The 25,010-nt window shown below is 39.2% G+C and overlaps 1 long non-coding RNA gene across 13 annotated transcripts in view; it reads left to right on the top strand.

Annotated features, from left to right (window-relative positions):
• Positions 1–22,426, top strand: part of LOC135320819 (uncharacterized) — a 40,075-nt gene extending 17,649 nt beyond the window's left edge. For 6 of the 13 annotated variants that reach the window (XR_010380160.1, XR_010380159.1, XR_010380157.1 and 3 more), the window contains 7 exons: positions 2,282–2,455; positions 7,498–7,591; positions 9,252–9,364; positions 12,919–15,055; positions 15,154–15,276; positions 18,050–18,150; positions 20,101–22,426. This is a non-coding gene — a long non-coding RNA (uncharacterized LOC135320819). The other 7 variants (XR_010380153.1, XR_010380148.1, XR_010380150.1 and 4 more) reach the window with 6 other exon arrangements.
• The last annotated feature ends 2,584 nt before the right edge of the window (positions 22,427–25,010 follow it).

The following is a 25,010-nucleotide window of genomic DNA, read 5'->3' as shown; positions in this document are numbered from 1 at the left end:
CTATGAAGGTAGCAGTTGACAGACCCCTTTCAAAGCAATTTTCTCTTCAGGTTGCAAAATCAGGACAAATTACTGTTTTGTTTTTGTTTTGTTTTAGTCAAAATGAAGAGATTCTTAGTAATACAAGGATAATTATTATATAAAGAGCAAAGATTTTGTTTTTGGAGAAAAATTTAAGCATGGAAGTGACATGTGACCTTGAACACATAGTTTCTGAGCTGCAGGGGAGTTTAAGGGAGGTTAGCCTCCCCCCTTCCCTCCCACTTTTGCACCCAGTAACAAGCTGGTTGAAGGAAAGCTAGTGCCTGGGGGGAGTCCCACATTTTGCATGACACTCTTGGTGGATGGAGAGGTATTTTTAGGACAGGGTGCACAGGTGCGAGTCAGGGCCCCTGTGAGTAGGGTGGCTGGGTGCCCGGGTATGCCCAGGACTAGAGTTTCCAGGGATGGGTCACTTCACAGCTTGGGTGTGTGGTCCTGGGCAGCCCATGGGAGTCAATCTTTTCCCCCTGGGGGAAGGTTTACAGAAGTAGCATAAGACTTTCTTTTTATGTTAAAATATTTCCTAGAACTTCCCCTAGTCCTTTCCTTGTGTTTCTTCAAGGAAATAAATTTGGATAGTTGACCCAAGTTCCCTCACCTCCCCATTCCTGTTACCAATATGTCTCACAGCCTCTGGCTCCTGACTGTCGGGGTGGCCATGCAGGTGAGCAGGGCCCTGAGTATGCTGACTGTGACAGAGGCTGCTCTCCTAGTCCTCATGGTGGGCTTTACCTTCCTCACTGGCTCTCTGGGGTCCATCTCTGACCCTGAACCAGGTTTGGCCCATTTGGGCAGTGACAATGTATCACTCAGCCATGAAGGTAGGCAGTGGAAGAGCTCCTTGTGTTCCCTGCAGGTCAGCCACCCCAACCCTGCTGTCAGTTAGTTCTTGCCCCACTTCTCTCTGTGGGAGTGGGTCAGAGTTACCCTGTGTCTTGTTGCCCCTGTGGGCAGGAGTGGGCCTGTGGATGCGTGGATTCTGTTGGTGGGGGCAGTGGTGGTCCAGGACTTGGGGCTGACACACTGCACACCATCAACTCTGTGGAGGCACTTCCTGCCTTCAGTTAAGCCTCTGAGTTGCTGCGAGACATTGACCTGGTGTCTTAGGACAACTTACTGTTTCTGCCCTCAGCCTGGTAGATTTGAAGTTGTATGGGGTGACCCACTCAGTCAGTTATCAGTGAGCACAGGGGTGTGTAGCAAGTCTGGCCCATCAGTCTTACAGTTGTGCAGAGTATACCAAGGATGGTATTAGGTTTCATTTCAGGGATTCTAAGAAATTTTGAACTTAGTATCATGAAAATGCCTTCAGAGGTCCTCCTGAGCACCAGCTTTGGGCCTGACAAAGTGCAGGCATTGAACAAAGCCCACCTGGCCCACAGGAAGCTGACTTTCAGAATCCGGTACCCAGGGGCCAACTGCTGTTCTTGTGAGGTTAGCTCTAAGGACAGATGATCAACCCAGAGACCCCCAGTCAGGCATCACCAGCTGAGGAAACACTTTGCACAGCACAGGCTGGGGCTGGCACTGAGTGGGTTCTCATGCCCCAATGTGTGGCAGATCCATTCTGTCAAAGTCGGGCTTTCCTTTGGTTCATGGTCCCAGCACCTTATAAAGTGCTGTGCCATTTACTTATTTATCACTGTCACTTGTTACTCTGACTCTCAGCTAGTGTATGGGCCAGTGGGCAGGGGTCTGTGTGTGTTTTATTCACTTGTGCATCCCACGTGCCTAGGCACTCACTAACTCTCTGTCATGTAGCCACTGAGTGTGCTGTGTCAGACCGCAGAGCAGGTTAACCACCTGCCAATCGGATGTGGTGACCACAGGGCCAGATCTGCTGCCTTCAGATCTGGGTTGGGCTGCGATGCGGATCTGCTTGTCCCAGTGGGTGGCAGCGAGTGCCTGGGCAGGTGCCACGTGGGGGCATACAAGGAGTAAGAAGAGAGGAGATGGAGACTAGGGACTTGATAGGCACCGTCAGACATCATCTCAGATAGTAGGCAGCAACATGTGACACAGTGAGGCTGGGACTAATAGCAGAGCTGGAAAGAAAGCAGAGTACATGGCCAGAGCATAGCTGTTAGACATCACTGAGCCCAGTAAGTGTCCCTTGGAGTTGTGGCCTTGGGCAGGACTGATGTCGGGGGTTTGTGGTGCTGGAGTTACTGGGTGTTTGCTGGAGGGCAGACTGGGTGGTCGCTAATGCCTGGTGACATCTCTGTGTGTGCATCTGCAGGAGAAGTACTGTCACATTTGCCCCAATATAGTCAAGAAGTTTGCCAAGTATGACGTGGATCAGCGGAAGTGGATCAAACAGCAAACAGGGAACAATGCCATAAGCCAGAAGAAAATCATTATCGATGTTGGCTAGGAAAGTTTCCCAGGTCCTGAAATTTTCCTTCACCCAGAGGTAAGACATTTGTTTTCTGAGTGTGCAGAGAATGACGTGTGTGGAGCAATGCTGTCACCTCGTGTGTGCAAGAGTGGCTACCCGTGGGGCTCCCGAGTGAGGTGGCCACCTTTCAGGGAGGACCTTGGGAGTGTAGGCTGCAGCTTCAGTGGCTGCTCTGGCTCCTGCATGGTCCACGCACTTGACTGGGTGTTTCATCGTGCTTCTCTTTGGGTCTGGCTATCTGTTAAACAGTTAATGGTTGGTTAAACCAAGAGCAGTTAGGAAGAAGCTTTAAGAGCAATAGAAGAGAATGGATTTGAAATTCATCTCCTACTGATATGAAAACTAGTTTATCTCGAGGACTGATTGGAATTTGCCTCTGTATAAGAGTACGATAGCGTACATATAACCTTCCCATCACACATGACGATCCATCCTCAGTCCAACATTTAACCCAGTACAGCTGGTCCTGCTGTGTTCCCTGCTGCAAGTTAGATAAAACTTCTGTCTGAGGACAGCCTTGGAAAGAAGAATTAAAGATATAATCAGTTTAGCAAGTAGTCACAAAGAATTATTACTGCGTTTGTAAAAGCAGTAACTAAGAGGCAATATTTTAAGGTTTAAGTAAAATGGACTTTATTTGTATTTTGGTATATTTTTCTGCCTCATTCAGTTTACATTTAATAGGTAAATACAAACCACTGCCTGTTCTTCGATGTGTATGACTGTTCAGGGAAATGGCACACAATGTATGTCTGACAGTACCTGATATCACGGCACTCATTCGCTCGTGATAGTCTTCAGTTAAAATACACATAAACCAGCAAAGTCCAGTGAACAGCTGCATGGCGCCTTCTTCTTCCCTAGAGCACATTGACACTTTTCATGATTTTTAAAGCATTTTTAAGAATTTTGTAATTGAATTACTTATACTTTAGCTTATTTCACTTATGGAATTGAATGTAAGATTTTTTAGTTAATAACATGGTTATTACCATATTGATTGTTTCACCTAGAAGCCACCACCATTCCCCATTCCCAGTCTTCTAGTTCAGATTTACAGTGTGAGTCACTGACTAGGTTTTTTCTTATAACCTGGCTAACTTTTTCATGACATAAGTGTCTATACATCACATGCTCATTATCTACAATATTTTTCATTACATGTCACATACACTGAGCACTTGCTTTTTACAATCTCATATAAACTTTGAGTCACTGTGTATTCTAAGGCAGGGCTGGTCTGTCTTTGTTACTGTTTGATTTATTTTCCCTCTCTAAACCCACACATTTCATCTCTTGAAGGGACATGTCACCATCACTCCATGCACAGAGTCACTTGGATTAATTTGACACATTCATTCCAATGTGATGGTTTAAAAGGCATAGTGAATTCTGTATTTGTTAAAGTTACATTTTAAAAAAGTTGTTGAGAGAAATATGTATTGTTTCTTTTATATCTGTACAAAATTCTGTTCACCAACCCGGATTTTATGCAATCCATCTCAGATGTTGTTGACAAAGTAACACAGAACTGTCCCATTGATGTCCACCATCTGCTATATAAGGTATAAGCTGCTTGGGTAACATGCTTGGATTTCATTCTGAAATTAAAGGCCCAGCATTCTGAGAATAATAGACCCTTACCACCAGTCTGCAGATAGTCCTATTTGACTTCTGTTTTATAGGATTTGTTAAGGGCCAGATTCCTGGTAAAATATTTTTCTTGGAGTGAGGGTGACTTAAATGCTTGGCAATATAACTCAGTTAGCCAGAAGTATTTGATTTAAATATTCTAGTATCTCTTATTCTTATCTGCCCAGCTGTATTTTTAAATTGGACAATTTTAACCCTCCATGTTGACTGAAAGATCAAGGGGTTCCTTCCCCTCTTGCTTTCTGTGAGTTCACTGGTCTTGCTTCATGAGTATTTAGATTAGTGACAGATGTGTTGTTGTCAGAGAGAAGGAGGAATCTGAAATGAACAATCAGAAAATGCTCATGTAATGTTTCTCCAAAATTCTTTGAGTGCAGGGAATTTTGAAACTTGAAAGGAGAAAAAGGCAGTTCATGTAACTGTAGGATGAAGGAAGTGTTGCTGAAACCCAGAGGGGAGGGGCAGAAAGTGGCAGTCAGCTGGCCCTGCTTCCCTGCCTGCTCACCTCTGTCTGCACATCCTGCTCTTCCCCCAAGACCACATCTCCCCTTCACAGATGCAGGGGCCTGCACCGTAGGGAGGAGAGGACCAGGCTCAGTAGGGAGGGCTTAATACAGTTTATTTCATCTGGACAGTAGAATACTATTCAGCCTTTAAAAAGAATGAGGTAAAGCAATGTAAATTCAAATGAAAAGATGTCTACAGTATAAATTGTCAAATGAAAAAGCAAGTTGTAAAGTTTACACATTGTATTATTTCATTTTATTTAAAATATACTTTATGTATATATATATAAGAAAAGGTATTGTATGATATGTGTTAAACTCCTTAAAGGAAATAAAATATATCTGGGCAAGAGATGGATAACTCTTACTTTCTACTCTTTGTGTTTTAAAATTATTTGAAATTTTATGATTAATAAATGCTATTTTTATTATTGGAAAACATTTTCTATATAGACAAATTTGATGGGTAAAAGCAAATAACAATTTGGTTTTTATTGGTATATAACCTTAATTAAACACATCTCACTTCCAATAAATGTGCAAGGAAGGGAAAGCAAAGGCAGATGAGAGTATTAAGTTTAGTGCAGTATGTGGCTTGTTCTCCCTACTTCCTAAATCTCACATAACATCAGCTGTGTCTTCCTGTCCATGAAAGCAAGGAACAAGTGTGCACTATCTAGTCCTCATTTCATCATGGTGGAGATGGAACTTCTGCCAGCAGTAAGGATTGCTCATGCTGGGGTTGAGTTTTCTCATTTGATCATTTAGTTTGCTTTCAATAGATTTACAGGATTCTTGAAGTAGAGCTGGCCTTCTAGCCTGAGTACCTTATTTAACAGATGATGACACTGAGCCCTACAGATAGGAAAAGGAGGCAAAACTGGAGGGACCTGGGTCACATGGGGCAAACTGGTCTTCGACGTTTTTCTAATTGAGGTAGGGTTGATGTACAATATTATATAAGTTCCAGGTTGCAGTTTTTAAAGGTTATACTCCATTTATAGTTATTATAAGATATCAGCTATATTCCCTGTGCTGTATAACATATCCTTGTAGCTTATTTATTGTATAAGTAGAAGTTTGTACCTCTTAATTCCCTATCCCAGTCTTGCCCTCCCCTCTTCCCTGTCTCCATGGAAACCCATTAGTTTGTTCTCCATACCTGTGAGTCTTTTTGTTGTTGTTGTTGTTGTTGTTTTCGTTATGTTCACTAGTTTTCTTTTTCAGAGTTCATATATAAGTGATATTCTACAGTATTTGTTTTTTCTGTCTGACTTATTTCACTCAGCATAATACTCCCCAAGTCCTCTATATTGTTGCAGATGGCAACATTTCATTCTTTTTTATGGCTCAGTAATATTCCATTTTACATATACCACAACTTCTTTATCCAGTCATCTGTTGATGGACACTTAGTTTGCTTCCATATCTTGGCAATTGTAAATAAGGTTACCATGCACATTGGGGTTCATATATATTTTTAGGTTAATGTTTTCATTTTCTTTGGATGAATACCCAGAAGTGGAATTGCTAGATCATATATTAGTTCTATTTTTAGTTTTTTGAGAAGCCACCGTCCTGTTTTCCATAGTGGTTGTAATAGTTTGCATTTCTATTGTTCCTTCTTTTCCTAGTTTGGGTGTATAAACTATACTGACTAAACCCAGAGTGAACTAGTTGCTCACAGTGTCTCTCAATGTGACTACACATTGAATCAAGTGGGAAGCTTTTCAAATCTGGATGCCTGGGCCAATTATATCAGAATCTCTGGGTGGGGGTGTGTGATTTTGGGGGACTCAGCTCCTGAGGAGACTGATGCGCATGGACAGCCAGGGCTGAAAACTGGCTTCAAGCAGCACATGCTGCCTGCAATGACTTGACCTCCTGGATAAATCACAGGCCTCCAGGACTCAGCTCTCACACACTAGTCTCTGTATAAACTATACACCAACAGTATATATGGGTTCAATTTTCTCCACATTGTTGCTGAATGTTTGTGGTTTTGTGGTCTTTTTGATGATAGCCATCCTGGTAGACACGAGGTAATATCTCACTGTGGTTTTAATTTGCATTTCTCTGATGATTAACAACACTGAATGTCTTTTCACTGCCTGTTTTCTTGGCTCAGTGGCAGGAACTATAGGTCGATTTTCTTTTGATGAAGCAAGTAGGAGGAGGCTTGCTTTAGGTCCTGCTGACAACACCTGAGATCTTCTTGGTCACTGAGTGAACACCTTACTCAGGCTCATTGACAAGAAAAAGGTGGTGGAGAATATAAAATGTGGCTTTGAAAATTCAGACATTTTAGAAAACTAAAACTTTTTTTTAAGAAGTAGTCATAATCTAATTTTTATTTCAGTCTGTTCTGTAGATAAGGGTGTTCACATGCTTCCTTTTTTTAATTTATTTTTTGTTCAGTTTCCAAGTGTGTTGGAGGTTTGGTCTGGGAATGGTTCTTCTTTTTCATTTTATTATAGCTCTCTATATGGGTTAAAGATTGTCAGTTATCTGTTGTAGACTTGAAGGGCTTTTTTTAAGTGGAAGATTTCCTATGTTGGCTGCGCACATTTCCATGATATTGCTGTGAGATCTGTTTTTGGTATGGTGTGGTGCCATGTCATTCTTGTGAGTGCATTGCCTGTTATTTCTATGATTGCCAATGTGGTTTTTGTTGTGGTGAACACAATCTACTTTTGTTGTTTAACAGAGCCTCATTTTGATTAGGTGTTTATCACAGATTGGAGAGTGGCTAGGGCTTCTCCTTTTATAGGAATTGAGACTTCCAAACCATTTCTGGGGTGCAGGCTGTGGTATGTGGTGTTGGAATGTTTCCAATACACACTCATAACAGTTCCTTTGTCCTTTCTATTGCCATGGGAATGTCCAAATTCTACACAGAAACACCAGTGGAAACAAATCTAAAGATGTCATGCACTAGGGCCTGCTGTAATGATCCTTCAGTCCCCCAGCTGGGTCCTCAGTGAAGTACCAGGTCAGTGCCATCCCTATTGTTACATTTGCATGTGGTAGACAAGGCTGATGGAAAGGCTTCAACTTCCCCTTCTGTGCACCCAGATCTCTGCTCTTGGCTCTCTCTTCCTTGTGGCATGGGACCGCCAAGACAACCACAGAGCATATCCACACCCTCTGCCTTTGACCCAATAAAAATCACAGTTGTGCCTATGAAATATGCAGTTTCTTTGGCCATGGATTCTGATTTCAACCCGAACTTCCCCTGGGTCCCTCAGACCAAAATTATGATGGTTCTGATAGAGCCGTGCTTCTCTTCTATTGCAAAAATGCCAAATTTGGTCCTGGACCTGCAGAGATAGTGAATATGTCCATGAGATACCTAGATAATCCACACCATGTGCGTCAGCAATGTTGCTTTTTGAATTCAGGTCCCAGGCAGTTCTGTTCTGTAGACACTACCAATCACAGAAAACAACACACTCCAACCCCATGAGACTCAGTCTGTGCCATCAGCCTCAGCCCTCTCCCTCAGCTTCAGCAGACATTCCTAGCTCAGCATCAGCAGCTCAAGTCAAGGTCTGGGGATTGATTACAGGGATATTTTGTGCTGGTTTCTTTCAGTTCTGTCAGCCAGGCATCTGCTGTGCACTCTTCTCACCCTCATTGGATCTCCTTCAATCCCAACTGATCTCCCTGTGTGTGTCCCAGTAAAACAGTGTTTTCCCCTTTTTAGCTCCCTCACCAAAAGTCAGGTCCTGCACTGATTTCCTTTTCTACTTTTCTTTTTCCTCCTTCCCAATTTTGTGAGGACCTTTTCTGTCTCTTGAAGTAAGAGACAGAAAAGGTGAAATTGATGTTCAACCAATGTCCAGCAGGTGTCCTGAGCCAAGGGGTGGATGTACATGGATGAGAGTGAGCTAAGAATGCACTTGTAATCAAGAAAAGATATCAAACACAAGAATGTTATATGGGGATTAAGTTTTATAGGAGAAGAGGAATGAAATGAGTTCTGCAAGGGAAACAACTATGTAAAATTCCTGGCTTTTCTAGAAGAGTTTGTTTATAATGTGTTTTTTTTTTTTATATGGATGACACGGTAGATACAAAATCACTTTGGTATTTAATTTAGCTTCCATTGTGTACATTAAAAAGAGTGGTTTTTGTAAATCAATATTTATAATGTAAGAAGCACCATCTTTTATAATGATTTAAAGTCAAGATAAAATTTTTACATATTATCTTTTTAAATGGATGAGGAAAGGACACAGTGTTTCAAAATCCTTTAAGAGGGTAGTGGGTGAAAAAACATTCAGGCACTATGTTCTAAACTGCCTGGAAGCTGAGAACCTGTGCTGACCATTTAACATTTTGACCCAGTGAAATGATAAAGCCAGAGTCATTTCAGAAATGTCCAAAAGCTATTTCAAGCATCCCCTGCAATTGGCCACATCCAGAACTCTGAACACAGTAAATGTTCAGTTAACACTAGCTCATTGACAAAATATTTTGGCCATTCAACTGATATCTATTAACAGCATAAATACAATATCCCTTCTTCCTAACTCTAACCTTCAAGGAGATCTTTCAATTTTTCAAATATCAGTCAAAAGTATGTTATTGAATGAAGCCCTCTACTAGATAATAAGTACACTGAATTTGGTTGTTTTGTTCTTTTCCAGATACTGATTAACATGCCAAGTATAATGCCTGGCCCAGGAAGCTCAGGAGATGAATCAAATAACTTGACCATGAAGGAGCACTGAGGAGGAGGCAGAGATGATCTCTGGCATGGGTATTATAATAGGCGTACTACAAGGCTCAGAGGCAGTGCAGAGGAAGAAATGAGGAGCTCTTGGAAGTGGTGGGGAGAGGGCAAGTGTTTGGAATGTTCTTTAAGAATAGGTACACTTGAACTGACTCTTAAAAGATGGGCAGGTGTTTGACAAGGCAATGTGAACACCACAGATAGAGGGGAGTGAAGCCACCTGGAATCCTTCCTCTCTGCACTGCAAACAGTTTGGGATGGTTGGTGCATATGGCACTTGACTGTGCACATTCTGTCCATGTTGTGTGCACTGATGATTTAGAAATGACAGAAGGGCAAGTGGTGAAGCTGGAGAGTTGCAGAAGCACACAGAGGAAGACTGCCTTACATGGTTCTTCAAGGTATTTGGACATGATCCTGTGGCAAAGCAAGTCATTACATGATTATTAAACTAAGCAGTATTGGTGTGGAATTTGCCTTCCACAACAATTATTTTCCTGCAGTGTGGATGACAAATTTGGGAAGTGGAAGAGGGGAAAGAATACAAACTGAACTGCTGGTTGGAAGACAATTATCAGTGGTCCTGGAAAGACTCAAGGCAATCAAGAAGCTGTGAAGGAAGGGTGCTGAAGGGAGGGACCTTAAGGATATGGCCTCTGGACAAACTGATTACTATTGTTTAAGGAATAGTTTAGTGGGGAGCAAAGCAAAGACAAGCACAAAATGTGTTCTAAGTCTTTTGGGGTTATGTAATTGGGTAAATGGTATTGATATTTGCAATATATCCATATATATATATGGAATCAAAAAATTAGTCACAAGTTTCTGGGAGAAAAAGTATCTTCGGCACCCTAACTCCAGGTCCTCAGTTTTTCTATGAGGCAGGAAGCACAGGTGATGTTATCCCTATTTTATGTCCAAAGGGGTAAACTTTTTGCCTACTATCACATGCAGCAGGTTGGGAAGTTTACTCTCTACCAGGCTTAAGAACAGGTAAACAAGGGAGACAAGAACCATGCTTTCACAGAACTTATATTCTTGTGTTTGTGTTGGGGGGAACAGAATATGAACAAGTCAGCAAGCAATGAACCCAGGTCTGAAGGACTATGATGGTAGCAGGCAGTGGTACTTTATCTAGATATTAGGGAAAGTATCCCTGAGGTCACACTGGAGCTGACCTTCCATTGAGAAGGAAGCAGTCATTCAGATTCTTAGGGGAAGAATGTTCTAGGCAGAGAACAGCAATTGAGAAGTCCCTGAGGTCGAAACAAGTTTGCTGCACCCTGAGGGAGGAATTCCAATTACAGAGCAATTGAAGAGCTGGGGAAATTCCTAGTTCCAATGGCATTCCTGGGAAGGTGAAAGTGAAAGGCTTGTGACGCCTTAGGGTAAATACCTAGTACAAATACTCTTGGGGAGGGCTGGGAACCTGCCCACCGTGCACAACACCATGCCTCTAGAAACTGCATCATGACTCACAAATGCTTTTGGAAGACAAGCCCTTGCTCAGTTGCCTATTTTGGTACCTCATTTAACTAAAACTCATTTAGGTTTGCCTACAGAGATGAACTTAAAAATCTTTAGATGAATGGAATTCATCTTAAATTTATCAGCTCAGAACAAGAAACCACCTACAGTCCAATGGCAGGCAGCTCTTCCCCCGAGGCTCAGTCATTCCCTAACATGTTACATGGGAACAGAGCCTCCCAGCCAACTTCCAAACCCCTAAAAGAGACCAGAGAGGCAACATTTTCCCCAAAGGATGCCCCGTTAGCTCAGCTGGACAGGACAAGGAGAAATGGTACCCCACTGCCAAGGTGCCAAGCTGGGTTCTTGTCTATGTGAACCTGGAATGCCTTGGAGAGATGGGACATTGGGGCTGCCTGCTGGCTCTGAGATGGGCCATCCCAAGCACAGTCCTGCCTGCTCTCTGGAACACACTGCTCACACCTCTCATCCTGTGGTCATCCTCCACTGCTACTTTGTGGGCTACCTATTCTTCTGCCAACAGTGTTTCTTATGCCACCCCATTCAGCCAAATGGCTTCAAATTCAAATTCTCACTACAGGTAATGCAGATCAACACTCTGACCCTCTCTGAAAAGATCCTACTTTACAGCCAATTTTCTCAGATATCTCTGCTTGGTGTATCAAAAAAAAATATGTGAATTTAATATTTATCAATATAGCATGAATAAATTATGAAATAATTAGATTATTCCTAAGTTATGTAGCCCCTTTCAGAGTATCACATTGAGAAGTTATATATCACGGGCACTTATTTTAAAGACAGCCCCAAACCATGAAATGCATTCTTTGGAGTGGTGCTGGAGACTGTGGCATGTTTTGGTCCATGCCAAGGGCAGGCTCACCTTGTGTCTGAGCTCATTTCAAACCATATGCTCTTAACATCTCTTTACTTCAACTGACTGGTCAATTTTTTGTTCCTAAAATCACCATTCAACCTTGGATCATAAGATGTTCGCACATACTTTCACAGCACCGGTATGTCTCCTTCCTAACAACTTTAATAATGGCAATTTTTCATTTATTTTCAGTGATTGATTCACCTGTCTCCCTCAGTAACTGCGACTTCCACAGCAGCAGGGACCATGTGCATTTCTGCTTACCAATATGTCCCCAGAAACTAGCATAGCTTCTGGGACACAGTAGGGGCTTAACAACTAGCCACTGGGGGAAAGATGCTATGGAATATACTCATTGGTGGAAATGTTTCTGCTTCTAAGAGTGGATCTGCCAAAAATCATTCAAATCAAGGCTAAATAAGGTTAAGGCTCAGCTATGCTGTTTTTTTCTTTAAAAAATTACAAGAAAGACTTTGCTGCTATTTGGGTTTAAACTGATTTTGGAGACAATTATCAAAAGGTTTGACTAACAATTTAACAACACTCATTTGGATATGTATGGCGATGACCAATTTTAAAACTTTTTTTTTTTTAATGGAATAAGAGTTCATTTTCAAGAAGGTTCACCCAGATTAGGCCAAATTTAAAAAGATAAGAAAAACTATCACTTACTTTGTCAGGCGCTCTCTCTCTATTATTTTCATTTAATCCTCATATCTGAATCTTACCCCAGGTCACAGATGAAGAAATGGAGGGAGCAAGAGGCTGGGGTTAGACACTGACTAAGAGGCAGAGCCAGGATTCACATCTAGGTCTATTTGATTCCAAGAGCTATGTCTTAAATCTAAGCCAAACTTTAAGCTAAAAAATAAATGCTGACATTGAATAATAATGTATTTGTTGCTCCCTCTTATGAAAAGGTACAAGACTACAGCTTAGTACCATCAACTGGGGCAAGTATTTAAAATAGAATTTGGATGCCAATGATGGGGTATAAGGGAAATGAGAAAATTCACAAAAAAGGAATAAGGAGGGATATTAACTAACATTAACCGAAAGCTTGTTTTATGCTATATACTGTATTAGATGCTTTCATAGTAACATTTATTTTAATCCTAAGACTCCTGTGAGATGGGTAATAACAGTCAAGAAAAAAGTGGTATAGAATAACTGGTATTTGGCTACTCCGATGCTCCTTTCCCCCTTTCTTTCTAAGGATGTGAACCGCCCACATTTCAGCTGAGTATTGTCTGGAATAAGGACAACATTCCCCAGTCTCTATTCCAGCTTAGTGAGGTCACAATACTAAATTCTGGTCAATGAAATGTAACAGGAAGTGTATGACAGCCTCTGGGAAATTTCCTTAAGAGACCAAAGATGCTTGCATTCCTCTGTCTCCTTCCTTTCCTTCCTTCCTCCTTTCTACATTGCATGTGATGGGTAAAGCTCCATCTAGGGCCATGAGATTGAGGGCCTCATCTGATGTTTAGCAAACCTAAAAGGTGGAACCAGCCTAAGCCTCAGGAGATTTGTGAAATCATAATACCAGTTCTGGATTGTCTCTCTAGAAATTTTTTTAATGTGAAAGAGAAACAAACATCACTTTGTTTATGCCACTGTTCTTTGCAGTCTCTGTAACTGGCAGCTAATTTTAACTAATCCAGAAACTTATCCAAAGTGATCATGTAAAGTTCAAACCCAGGCCCACCAGTCTGCAAAATCCACACTCTTAGGCAGAAGCCTGAAGAACTCCTGCTTATAATCTGCAAAAGATTGGTGGTGGGGTAAGAGTGTGTGTGTGTGTAAAACTGCTGACAAGAATTTGACAGAAGGAAAGAAGGAAAGTTTGAATATGCTCGCAATTCTGCATACCTAAGAGACAATCAAAGGGAATATGCTACTGGACAGTAAAGAATGTAGTCTCCATCAGAGGTGGACAGAGAAAGATCTGTCACCTGCATGGATCTGGAAAGAGAAGCTGTGTCTCTGAAAGATGCTGCTGTATTTTATTTCCCATCTATATTTTATAAATTTCCTATATATATTTATTATTCTGTTCATAGAAAATTCTAAAAGACTCAGTCACTATTTCCACAGCCAAATTTGTCAAAGTGTAAAATTGTGTTTAGAAGTCTCATCATAATTATTAAGCACTCATTCTGTGCCCATCAGTATGCTAGATATCAAGCACAATATCAAAAAAGCATCAATATTGGTTTCTGACCTCAAGCAGCTCAGAACTTAGGTGAACACATAGAAAACAACCAAGTACTACTTACATGAAGAGATGGATCAGTGCAGGTGATAATAATCAGAAAGAGACTCATGAAAGAGAAGTAAAATTTAGAAAGACCTAAATTCTATATGTTTGCCTTATCTGCCCCAAATATTGTCTTAAAATGACCAATCCACCCTCAGGGCTCAGTCAATCTCTTTCTGGTAACCTGAGAAAATCCAGAAGAAAAAGACATAGAAATACTCTGTTTTTTACAGCATCCCATTGGTTTGGGGCAATATCTAGTGGTAGGCTCCTCACATTCATATGATAAAGGAGATGACTGTGAGCAGCAATGTGGCTGGTTCCTCTGCCCAATGGCACAAGCAGAGTCACAAATAACAGAAATGAAAGGATCACTACAAATTGTGTTATTGAACTGCATGACCTACATGGAGCAATCAACTCACTCCTAGGTTTGGCAGGGCCTTTCTGAGTTGATTCCCTGAAAAACAAAACAAAACAATAAAACCCAAACCAAACCAAAAAATAAAAAAAAATATTTAAAAAAGAGAGACTCTGAGTGTCAACATCTCTGCTCCATGTGGCTGCCTTGATAAGAGTTCAGATTTCTCTGTGTCATGAGAAAATTTTTATGATTAATGGAAGACAGAATATTATCCAATATTAACAGTTATTTTCCAATTCTGTATTATAAAATTATTTCTGATAATGAAAAATTCTCTATTTCTTTAAATTAATTAAAACATTGAAAGTCTACAGTGTATAAAAGAAAGCACTGGAATTCTGGAGAGGTGAGGCAGAATACGAAGGTAAACAGGAATCATTATTCCTTTTCTCAGAGGTATGTAATCTACAGGGGAAGCATGCAGCACCTGAAAGGGGAGGAGAGGTTGGTGGGCCACGCAGGGTTGAAGGAGGAGCATAGGAACATGGGTCTGGGAAAGTTTGGCTAGCTTTACAGTGCTCAATTGAAATACTACTTTGCAATATTTTCTCAACACCAGGGTTCAAGTTTGTTAGTCCTACTGAGACATCAGGTCAGAAGAAAAGAACAAAAGTGAGAAGGCATTTATGGCTTTGCATTCTCAGAAAGTCATCCTGCTGGTTCAGCTGTGTATGATTGAGCATATTATCATTGATGAAGAATTTTTATTTATTTTTGATCAAAGACTTCACCATGTTTTCCTGACCTTTTCAATCTCCTGGTTGCAGAGTTTTAACGTGAGCTCTCCTCGGGCCTGGGAGAAATTCTGAGAATGACCCCTGAGAATGAGCTCAGTGGTGAGAAGTCCAAGGACAGGATGAGGTCGACATTGCAAGTGTTTTTGGAATAAGGTAGCTTGACTAGAAACTGTAATTGTGCAAGGCCAGCTGTGCACTTCTGTGTGAGCTGATCCCTTATCATGGTCCCAGTCTTAAATATTCACGACCAATTACTCTGTGTTCTCAGCCCACTGTGCTGATTGACCCTCTGCCTTAACTATATGACATCCCTTCCTTTTATGACAAGTGTTAGGAAGGTGATCTTCCAGGCTCTTCTTCAAGGGAAAAACACGATTTCCTGCAGCAGGATGCCCGCCATCTCCAGCTAATCTGTCTTCTTGGAAGATGTCCAAATATTTCTTTGAAAGTTTCCCATGCATCCCATTTAAAGAATATGTACTGTCATCTGGGTCCCATATTGGAATCTGCCACACAGGAGCCAGCCAGTTATTGACTATTGTCTCTTTCCCATCCATAAAATGAAGACTTCTAAGAAAATATTTGCAAGTGAAGCCAGGCTGAAAGCTTAGAATTAAAGCAGAGTTAGTGCTCCTTAGCTCCTGTGAAGTGATATAAAAAACGCCCTGATGGGTTCTGCTAGTGACTGAGACAGTGCTTGCTGGGATCCCTGTAAGAATTCAATCTGTGTTCCCTGGACCATGTTGAAATCTGGGCAAAAGTTTTCCTGATACTGTGAAAGCAGCTGGTTTCTGAGGTTCCTCATAGTCAACTTTTTCATTTATTTGATTTGAAGTAACCCAGGTCTAATACCAGCTAGACCTTGATTCCATGCCCCTCCCATCTTTTTTTCCTCAATGACTGTGTGAGTATGTATTTGTGCATATGTGTTTCTTGGCCTAATATTAGGCTATCTGTTAATTGTAATACACATTTAATACTGAACTTCAATTCTAACCTTAACTGATTCTCTAAGACTAGGACATAATATGTATGCAAATGTATGTGTGTGTGTGTGTGTGTGTGTATGTATATATACACACATATATATAGTTTGTTAAGAATTTTTAAGAATCAATATAAATTGTAAAAGAACAAGATTCAGAACATTTTAGAAATAGAGGAAAAGAGATATGAGTCAGAAAGTGTATGAGAATTGGTATCTTGGCTTCTGCTGGTGGCTCTTCTGTCAGTGAGATCTGGGGCAAGCCACTAACAGTTTAGGCAGGAGTTTCTGTTTTCTATGTGTTTAATGTAACTATCCTGGACTATATCAGAAAAGAAGATAGGAGTATTTCATGTTCCAGATATCTCAGACTTCGTTTCATCTTACCACTCATTTATCATCCAACAAATGTTTATTCTATGCCTACTGTGTGCAAAACACTGGACTGGTTTCTGAGGATACATTGGCCCATTTGATGGATGTGGCCTTTGCCCTCCTGGGGTCCACAAGTCTCCAAGCATTCCTCCAGGGACCATTAGGCTGGACATGATAAATCAGTGGGGACTAACTAACCAAACCCCAGTGCGTCCCCACACCACAGTTCTCTTTGTCTTTGTCTCCTGAATCCTATGTATCCAAATGCAGGCACACCTTCCAATTATCCACTTATTCTACTAATTTATCTCTGCTAACTTCTTTATCTCCAATTCAGTCTCTCCACCAAATTGTTTTTGGAGGATATAAAAACAAATAAACATGTGCCCTCAAGAAACTTAGAGTTTTAAAAAAAAAAATAGAGGCAAATATGTAGCTGGATATATGAGCAAATTCAGGGCTGATTAATATCTCCTAGTACAGGATATTGACATGTTTCAGAGCCTATGACTCAAATATGCTTTATAATAGCTGAATGTAACCAGGTCACCTTATGAAAAAGAGCAGTATGATAATAACTCAGGCATCCTTTGTCTCATTACAAAATTGAAATGCAAAAGTAGTTGGGTCTTACATTGGTAGATGAAAGAGTGGGCTAAAGTGGAGAGGACTTCCCAGATTTCTCAGAGAAATTGAGACCTAAAGGGCAAATTAAAAAAAAAAAAAACTTAAGGCTTAAGGAAGCCTGTTGTTTTTGTGAGCAGAACAGCTTTTGGTGTCTGGTAAAGGCATCTGTGTAACTGGGGGAGTTACAGACAGATTGATTACAAGTAAAAATGAGGGGGGAAGCATACTAAAGGATGAAACAAATATGTAAGTGGGTGTAAATTTTATAATTTTACCTTCATTTTTGAGTGAACTTGATTATCAAATAAAATGCCTGGATTTGCTTAATTTACTTAACCAATTCAATAATCAGATACAAAATTTTGTTCTTCAGGGTCCTCAAGGACACAAACACACAAAAAAAGATGTGTGCATTCTGACAAAACATAATCATAATGCAAATAATTTCTATTTATAAACTATTTTATAGTTCATGCATATCACTCAAACAGTGTATTACTGTCATTTCAAAATAACATGCTCTCTCCTCTGTAGTCTGCACACCTGAGTGTGACAGCATCTCTTAGCAGTCCCCAGTCTTGTTGAGTCATTCTGTTCATCCTCCTGTAGCTCAGGCATCATTCAGAGGCCCAACAGGTTGAGAATTGACAAGTGCTTAACTATGGATACCTAACTTACTCTGGAGGAATGCTGTAAGACTGTGGACCTCAGGAGGGTAAAGGTCACATCCATCACATAGACTAGCTCATCCCCAGAACCCAGTGCATTGTTGTGCATATGGCAGGCACCCAATAAATATTTGTTAGTTAATAAATGAATGGGTGAAATGAAGTCTGAGGCTTCTGAAATGCACATCTTCTCTATCTTGTATAGTGCAGGGTCCTCTCAAGATTTAATCCCTAGCTCTGTCTACATTAACATGTTCTTATTTGATTGAAGAATCAACACACTTAAAGACTGGGATTTGGAAGTGAGAAGGAGTACATGGAAGTGATTCAGGAAGACAAGGAAATGAGACACAAGTGGCAACATTTGTCAAAGTAAGATAAAAGAATACTTATTACAAGATTACTTATTATATTTCTCATGTCTGTGCATGTCTTCATCTTCACCTTCTGGTAACATATACATCCATGTTGAATTGAGCCATTTTCCCCAAATCGAGGATCTTGTGATTTTGAAGTACCATAATATCTTGAGATTTCTTTGATAATTTTTGACCAATGGGTTCTAGAGATGCTGGAAACCCTGACAGTATAAAATAACAAGACAATGTAAAAACATGAGTCAGAAAATCATGACTGCCTTTAGACATAGCTACTTAAATATAGCATGGTGACTAAAAGTATGGATTCTGGAGCAAGACTACTTAGATTCAAATCCTGACTTTGCCCTTGTGAGCTGTTTGATTTTTGTTGTTAATTAATTTCTCTGTGCCTTAGTTTTGTATTTCAAAAATGAGTTGTGGTGAAGATTAAATAAACAATACTGTTAGAGCAGTTCTAGGCGTATAGGAAGTGCCATATTAATCTTAGCTCTTGTCGTGATCGTGGGTAAGTCACTTATCCACTCTGGGTTTAAATTTTCCAGGTATAAAATGAGAGATTTTGACTAGATTTTCTCTAAGGCCCTCCTGAACCTACTGTTTGCAAATGCTTACAGTCCATGTGCTTTTCTACATATATGTATGTAGTTTGTGATAGGAAAGTGCATGATTAGTAAATGCTTTCCTTGATTGATGCAAGGAGATGTTATTAGGGGATTGAGACAGTCTTCTTCACTAGGCCAAATTCCTTGAGGGTAAGAGTGTATCTTTTCCTCCTCAGGATCCCAAGGCCTAATGTGGTGCCTGGGGACAGTGGGTGCTCTGTAAACTGTTAATGGATATGGAATAAATGCCTATGTCTTGTGTACCCAGATATATGGGAATGGGAAATGGTTGTAACTCCTTCCTAGGCCTTATCTCAATTAAAGCTACTTACACCGAATATTCAAAAAGCATTAGTGCTCTCTACTGGAGACATTCCTAGTACAGGAATTCAAGTTTGAGTTTTTGATGGCAAATTCTGATTTGAGTTCATAAGTCCTGGATTTGAGAAGTAGGGTATAGCAGATACACATAGTTTACTGTGTTGCAAGCACAGATTTGGTGTTATGGCACTGAGGATGGCATGATCAGCATTAAAATGCCAAGTCTCATTTCTTTGCCATGTATTTATGCGTTTTTTTCCAGAGCAGCTTTATCTATAGATTTGTACACATGTTGCGTTTGCTTTGATTCATTTTAAGTAAAAAAAAAAAAGAGAGAGAGAGAGACATAGCATTAATTGAAAAAGTAATGTTAAGGAAATGAAAAGACAACCCACAAAATGGTAGAAAATAGTCACAAATAATATATCTGATAAGGGACTTGTATCCAGAGTTCATAAAAACAAAACTAAGCAAAACAATAGGATTTACATTTCTCATTTAAGTTATTATTTTCTCTACACCTCAAGTCTTTTTTTTGTCATTACTGTTTTCTTTTTCATTAATTGAATATTTTCTAATATTACTTTTTAACTTCTTTAATGATTTTCTTGCTATATATTTTTAGTTATTTACTTAGTGTTTGCTTTAGGCCTTACTATATATGTCTTATCAAAAACAGTTTCACAATTACACCAGCAATTTCAGAGAATGTAGAAACAGCATTCCCATATAGCTCTACTCTCTTTTCTTTCTTACTGTGGTATTCTTGTCATAGGTATTATCTCTATGCATGTTATAAGCCCAACAATACATCATTATAATTATTATTCCTTTATGTAATTTTATGTCTTTTAAAGAAGCTGAGAGGAGAAAAGAGAGCAAGTTTATACGTATAACTTTTTTCTTTTTTTTTAATTGAGTTATAGTCAGTTTCCAGTGTTGTGTCAGTTTCCAGTGTAGAACACAATTTTTATGTTATATGTATAATTTTTCTCATATTAGCCTTCTTTCCATTTCAGGTTCTATGCATTTGTTCCTTTGGATTCAAGTGAAACATCTGGAGTCAATTCTTAACCCAATGTTGGTTTGTTCTCACCAACCTCTTTGCCCTGCTATTGGAAAATATATTACATTTCTGTATGTTATATGCCCACAAATACAATTAAATGTATACTGCTTTATGATTTTTAAACAAGATAAGAAAGGATAAGAAATAGGCAATTATACTCCTTTATAATTGCATAATTACCTTTATCAGTGTTCTTTGTTTTGTGTGTGTGTGTATTCAAATTACTGTCTTGGGTCACTTGCTTTCAGCCTGAAGAACTAACTTTAGTATGTCTTGTAAGGTAGGTCTACTGGCAGCAGATTCCTTCAGATTTTGTTTTCCAAATGTCTTTTTATTTCATCTTCATTTTTAAATGATAATTTTGCTGGATATATGATTCTTGATTAAGAACTTTTAAAATTTGAGGGCTGAGAATAGGTTATCCTATTGCCTTCAGCCCTCTATTGTTTCTGATGATAAGTCAACTGTTAATCTTATAGGAGTTTCCTTAAGCAAGATGTCATTTTCCTCTTGCTGCCTTCAAGATTTTCTTTGGCATTTTTACTATGTGTCTATTCATGGGTCTTTTTGAGTTTATCCTACTTGCAGTTTGTTGAACTTCCTGGATATGTAGATTTAAATTTTTTAGGAAATGGGAATTTTTTAGCCACTAATTTTTCAAATATTTTTCTGCTCCTTTCCTTCTCTGTTCTTCTGGTGCTGCTTTAAGTGTCTGTTGGTATACATTAGTGTCCCACATTTCTCTGAGACTTTGCTCATTTTTTCTTCATTCTTTTTTCACTCTGTTCTTGGATTGCATAATTTCTATTGATCTATTCTTAAGTACTTTTACTTTCTGCCCATTTAAGTGTATTATTGATTCCATCTAGTGAATTTTTAAATTTCAGTTATTGCTCCTTTCAGTTCCAAAATTCCCATTTGGTTATTTTTAATAATTTCTGTCTCTTTATTAATGTTCTCTATGTGATGTGACACTGTCATCATGCTTTACTTCTAAAATCATGGTTTTCTTTGTTTCTTTGAACATATTTATAATGTCTTCTTTTCTCACATCTGGTCTCTCCTGCAGGTGGCTTTATTGCCTGCTATTCTTCTGGTATCTAGGCCATAATTTCCTGCTTATTTTGCATGTCTCATATTTTTTGGAAAATGAACATTTTAGATATTGCAGCAACTTTGGGTACTGGCTTCATCTCTCCCCTCTTTCAGTGCTTGTCATTGTTGTTAGCTTGTTTACTTGTTTAAAGACTAACTGGATTATTGTAGTGTTGTCCATTCCCTTCTCTTCCTCCTCTATCCCCTAAACAGACACAGGGTAAAGCCTCTGATGTTTTTCCTCAGGGATTCATCCTTGGACATGCCCAGCCACTTTGGGATAACAAGGTTTTAGCAGGACTTAGGCAGTGTTTGTCTAGTTACCTGACCACACTAACCTATGAAACTCCACTAACTGCTGGTTAAAAGCTCTATTGTTCATAACAATGCCCTGGAGAATAAATTATTTACACCCTAATCCAGTCAAATTCAGGCTGCTATGAAGGGACAGTTCCTGATGGTCAAATTTTGAAATTTATTCAGACTCTAGTTCTTGCAGCTGGTTTCTTATTTTTCTCCAGCAACTAGTTGGCTTATCATTTAGCCTGTATCTTCAAGCATTTTATCAGTCTCCTCCCCATTGCCTCTCACCAACACTTCTACTGTTTTTGAAAGCACACTTAGATTTGAACTTCATATGCTGTTGCAAATAAAGTTGGCTCCTTTGGGGAGATAATTTGAACTCTCTGTTCTATGGTCTGCCTTTCCTCCCAGGGAAAATCTCTGAGCCACAACTCTGGTGCTGGAGTAAGGAACAATAGGTCAATTCTAAGTGACAGCCCAGTTTGAAGAAGTAAGTGCTCAGTGGATATATGGGCAAGAGCCCCAGGTGTCCTTGGCTTGTCTCCCTTGGCACAAGCCCCTGTCCTATGAGCTGAGTCAATAGCAATTGGGATCTCAATGTCCTACCATGCCCAAGGTAGAACCTTTGTCTCATGAGAGGAAACGTGGTGGAAGAATGGGGCCCCCACCTGTTGGCTGCAGTAGTACAGAACTTTGCCTCAGCAACAAGTATCTAGGGGCAGTATGAGAAATGCTAATGTCATGTCCTTCCCAGGAAGACAACCCTCCAACCAGGACCTGGGGGGAGTCAAAAACTTGTGTTCTTGGTTGTACAAGTCTGGGTGGAGTTCCCAGCTCAATGAGTGGAGATGGGAAAAGTGCAGATCTTTAAATACTAAAGACTCATCATTTTATGGAGATTTAGTAAATATTCTTGAGTAAATGTGTCCTCATTTGCTGTATATCTGTAGCGGCATTTCCATTTGTGTATGCTCATAAGGCCAACTATTTTTAAATGTGTTTTAAAAATAGTTTTCATCAGTTTTTTTGAGGAGTGATACTGAGTTGCACACCATCGTGCCAGAAGTGGAGCCAGGAAGGGGAAACTGATACAGTATAGATTAGCATTCTCTTTAACTGAAGGCTTGCTGTATCTTTGGTTGCTAGTGGAAGGCCTAAGATATATTTGTAGTATTAAAAATAAAAATTAAAAAATAATTTTCTAATGTTAGTATGTTAGAAGCAAAGCCTAAGATGGCAATTCCTGTAGATGATTTGTTGCTTGAATCCTCTGAGAAGAAATCTTTAGAGAAGTGGAGACATAGGAGGATGCAAGTTCCCAGGCATTTCTCAAGGGAGATCATGTAAGCATTTCTAGAAGCCAGCACTCAAAGCATCTTGGGATGGATACTCTGCTGTAAAGAGACTAAGAGAGTTCAATATCAGCTATCAAAATCAACCTCATAAAAATAATCATATTAAAGAGTATGTAGAGTAAAGAAACTCAGTGTAGAGTTTACTATCAGCTGCTCCAAGAACCCAAATCAACCACATAAACAAAATTGTAGCAACAGTAATAAAAACAATATAACAGCCACTCTTATTGGACACTTTCTACCTTTAAGGAAGTACACTTACTATCTCTAATCCTCATGATCACACAGTAAATTAGATATTATTCCTACATTTATGCAAGTGAAGAGATTAGACTTAACATATTCTAGGTCACTTAGCTTGGTTCTAGAGCTTAGTCTCAGATGCAAGCTCTCTGACTCCAAGGCCTGTCCTCTGTCCATTACTTACACAAAACTGTCCAAAAAGGGGTGAAGAAATGAGAAAAGAAAGAAAAACAAAGGGTAAAAATAGATAAGAGAATAAAGTGGTAAGGAAAAATGTATGAAAGTATAGTCATGCATGGGAGTGCCAGGGCAGGATCAACAGGTTCCCCTGTAGCTCTTCATTAGCACAAATACCCTCCAATTTGGTCTAAGCCTTCTGAGGCGAGCTTCATCAAGGCTCAACAATGCTGAACCCACAAATCCTTTCAATGTAGCCCTATTTCTACGTTGGGTTTTTGCTGAGAAGTCTGAGGAAAAACTCCCTTAAACTTTCCAGAAGCCCAATTGTTTGAGAGCATCTATGATACATACTGTATCTCCTCGGAGAGTCTTTTTCTGATTATGTCATACTCCAAGGATGCAACCATAATGATTCTGAGGTTTAAGGAAAAGAATCTTCAGTCATGTCCTTCATTTCATATTTGACCCCTCCATCTTTTTTCTTTTCTTTTCTGGCAACACCCTGGATTTGTCCTTTGCTTGGAAACCATTTATGAATTTAATTTTAGGATCATTTCCCTTCCTGGGAACTGCTGCTTTGTGTCTTCCTATTCCCCTTCCCAAAATTGAGTTTATGGTCTCCATAAGATTATATATCATGACAAAAGTATCTTACAAGTCTCCTTCAACTTTCACTGCATTTTGCAAATTTTGATGAGTTGTATTTTTATTTTTATTTCATTGAATACATTTTAAAATCCCTCTTGAGACTTATTTGACCTATGTATAACGTAGAAGTGTGTTGTTTACTATCCAGGTATTTTAGGACTTTCCAGCTATCTTTCCATTGTTGATTTCTAGTTTAATTTCACTCTAGTCTGAGACATACATTATAACATTTCTGTTCCTTTCAATTTTTAAGGTGTGTTTAATGACACATAATGAGGTCTATCTTGGTGAATGTTTTATGTTAGCTTGAGGAAAATATGTATTCTGATGTTTTTGGTATTCTATAAATGTTGATTACATCCTGTAGATTCCAAATAGAAAAATCAATCAATATAATATACCACATTAAGAGAGCAAAGAAAAAAAATGGTCATCCAATTGATTCACAAAAATCCTTTGATCAAATTTAATAATTTTTCTGTTAAAAAAATACTAAAAAATTAGGAATAGAAGAAAACTTCCTCAACATGATAAAAACCATGCATGAAAAATCCACAGCTACATCCTACTCAATGATGAAAGACTGAAATCTTCTCCCCTAAGATAACAAAAAAGACAGTAATGCCCATTTTTCCCTCCTCTATTTAACATAGTATTAGAGGTACTAGCCAGTGTAATAAAACAAGGGAAAGAAATAAAGAGATTTAAAATTGGAAATGAAGAAATAAATTCTCTCAACACACGACAAGATATTAAATATAGAAATATCAAAGATTTCACCAAAAAATAGAAAAAATAAACGAATTCAGCAAATTTGGAGGATACAAAATCAACAATTAAAAATCAGTTGCATTTCTATACACTAACATGACAATTCAAAAAATTAAGAAAGCAATCCCATTTAAAATAGGATCAAAGTGATTAATTAAAAATAAATTTAGCCTAGAAGAAGAAAGATTTGCATACTGAAAACATTGCCAAAAGACATTAAATAAGACATAAAGAAATAGACATCCATGTTCGTAGGTGGGAAGTT

This window comes from Camelus dromedarius, unplaced genomic scaffold, assembly GCF_036321535.1.
Source record: "Camelus dromedarius isolate mCamDro1 unplaced genomic scaffold, mCamDro1.pat HAP1_SCAFFOLD_19, whole genome shotgun sequence".
Classification (NCBI taxonomy): domain Eukaryota; kingdom Metazoa; phylum Chordata; class Mammalia; order Artiodactyla; family Camelidae; genus Camelus; species Camelus dromedarius.
Note: the sequence above shows the minus strand (reverse complement) of the source record. Positions and strands in the feature narration are given on the sequence as shown.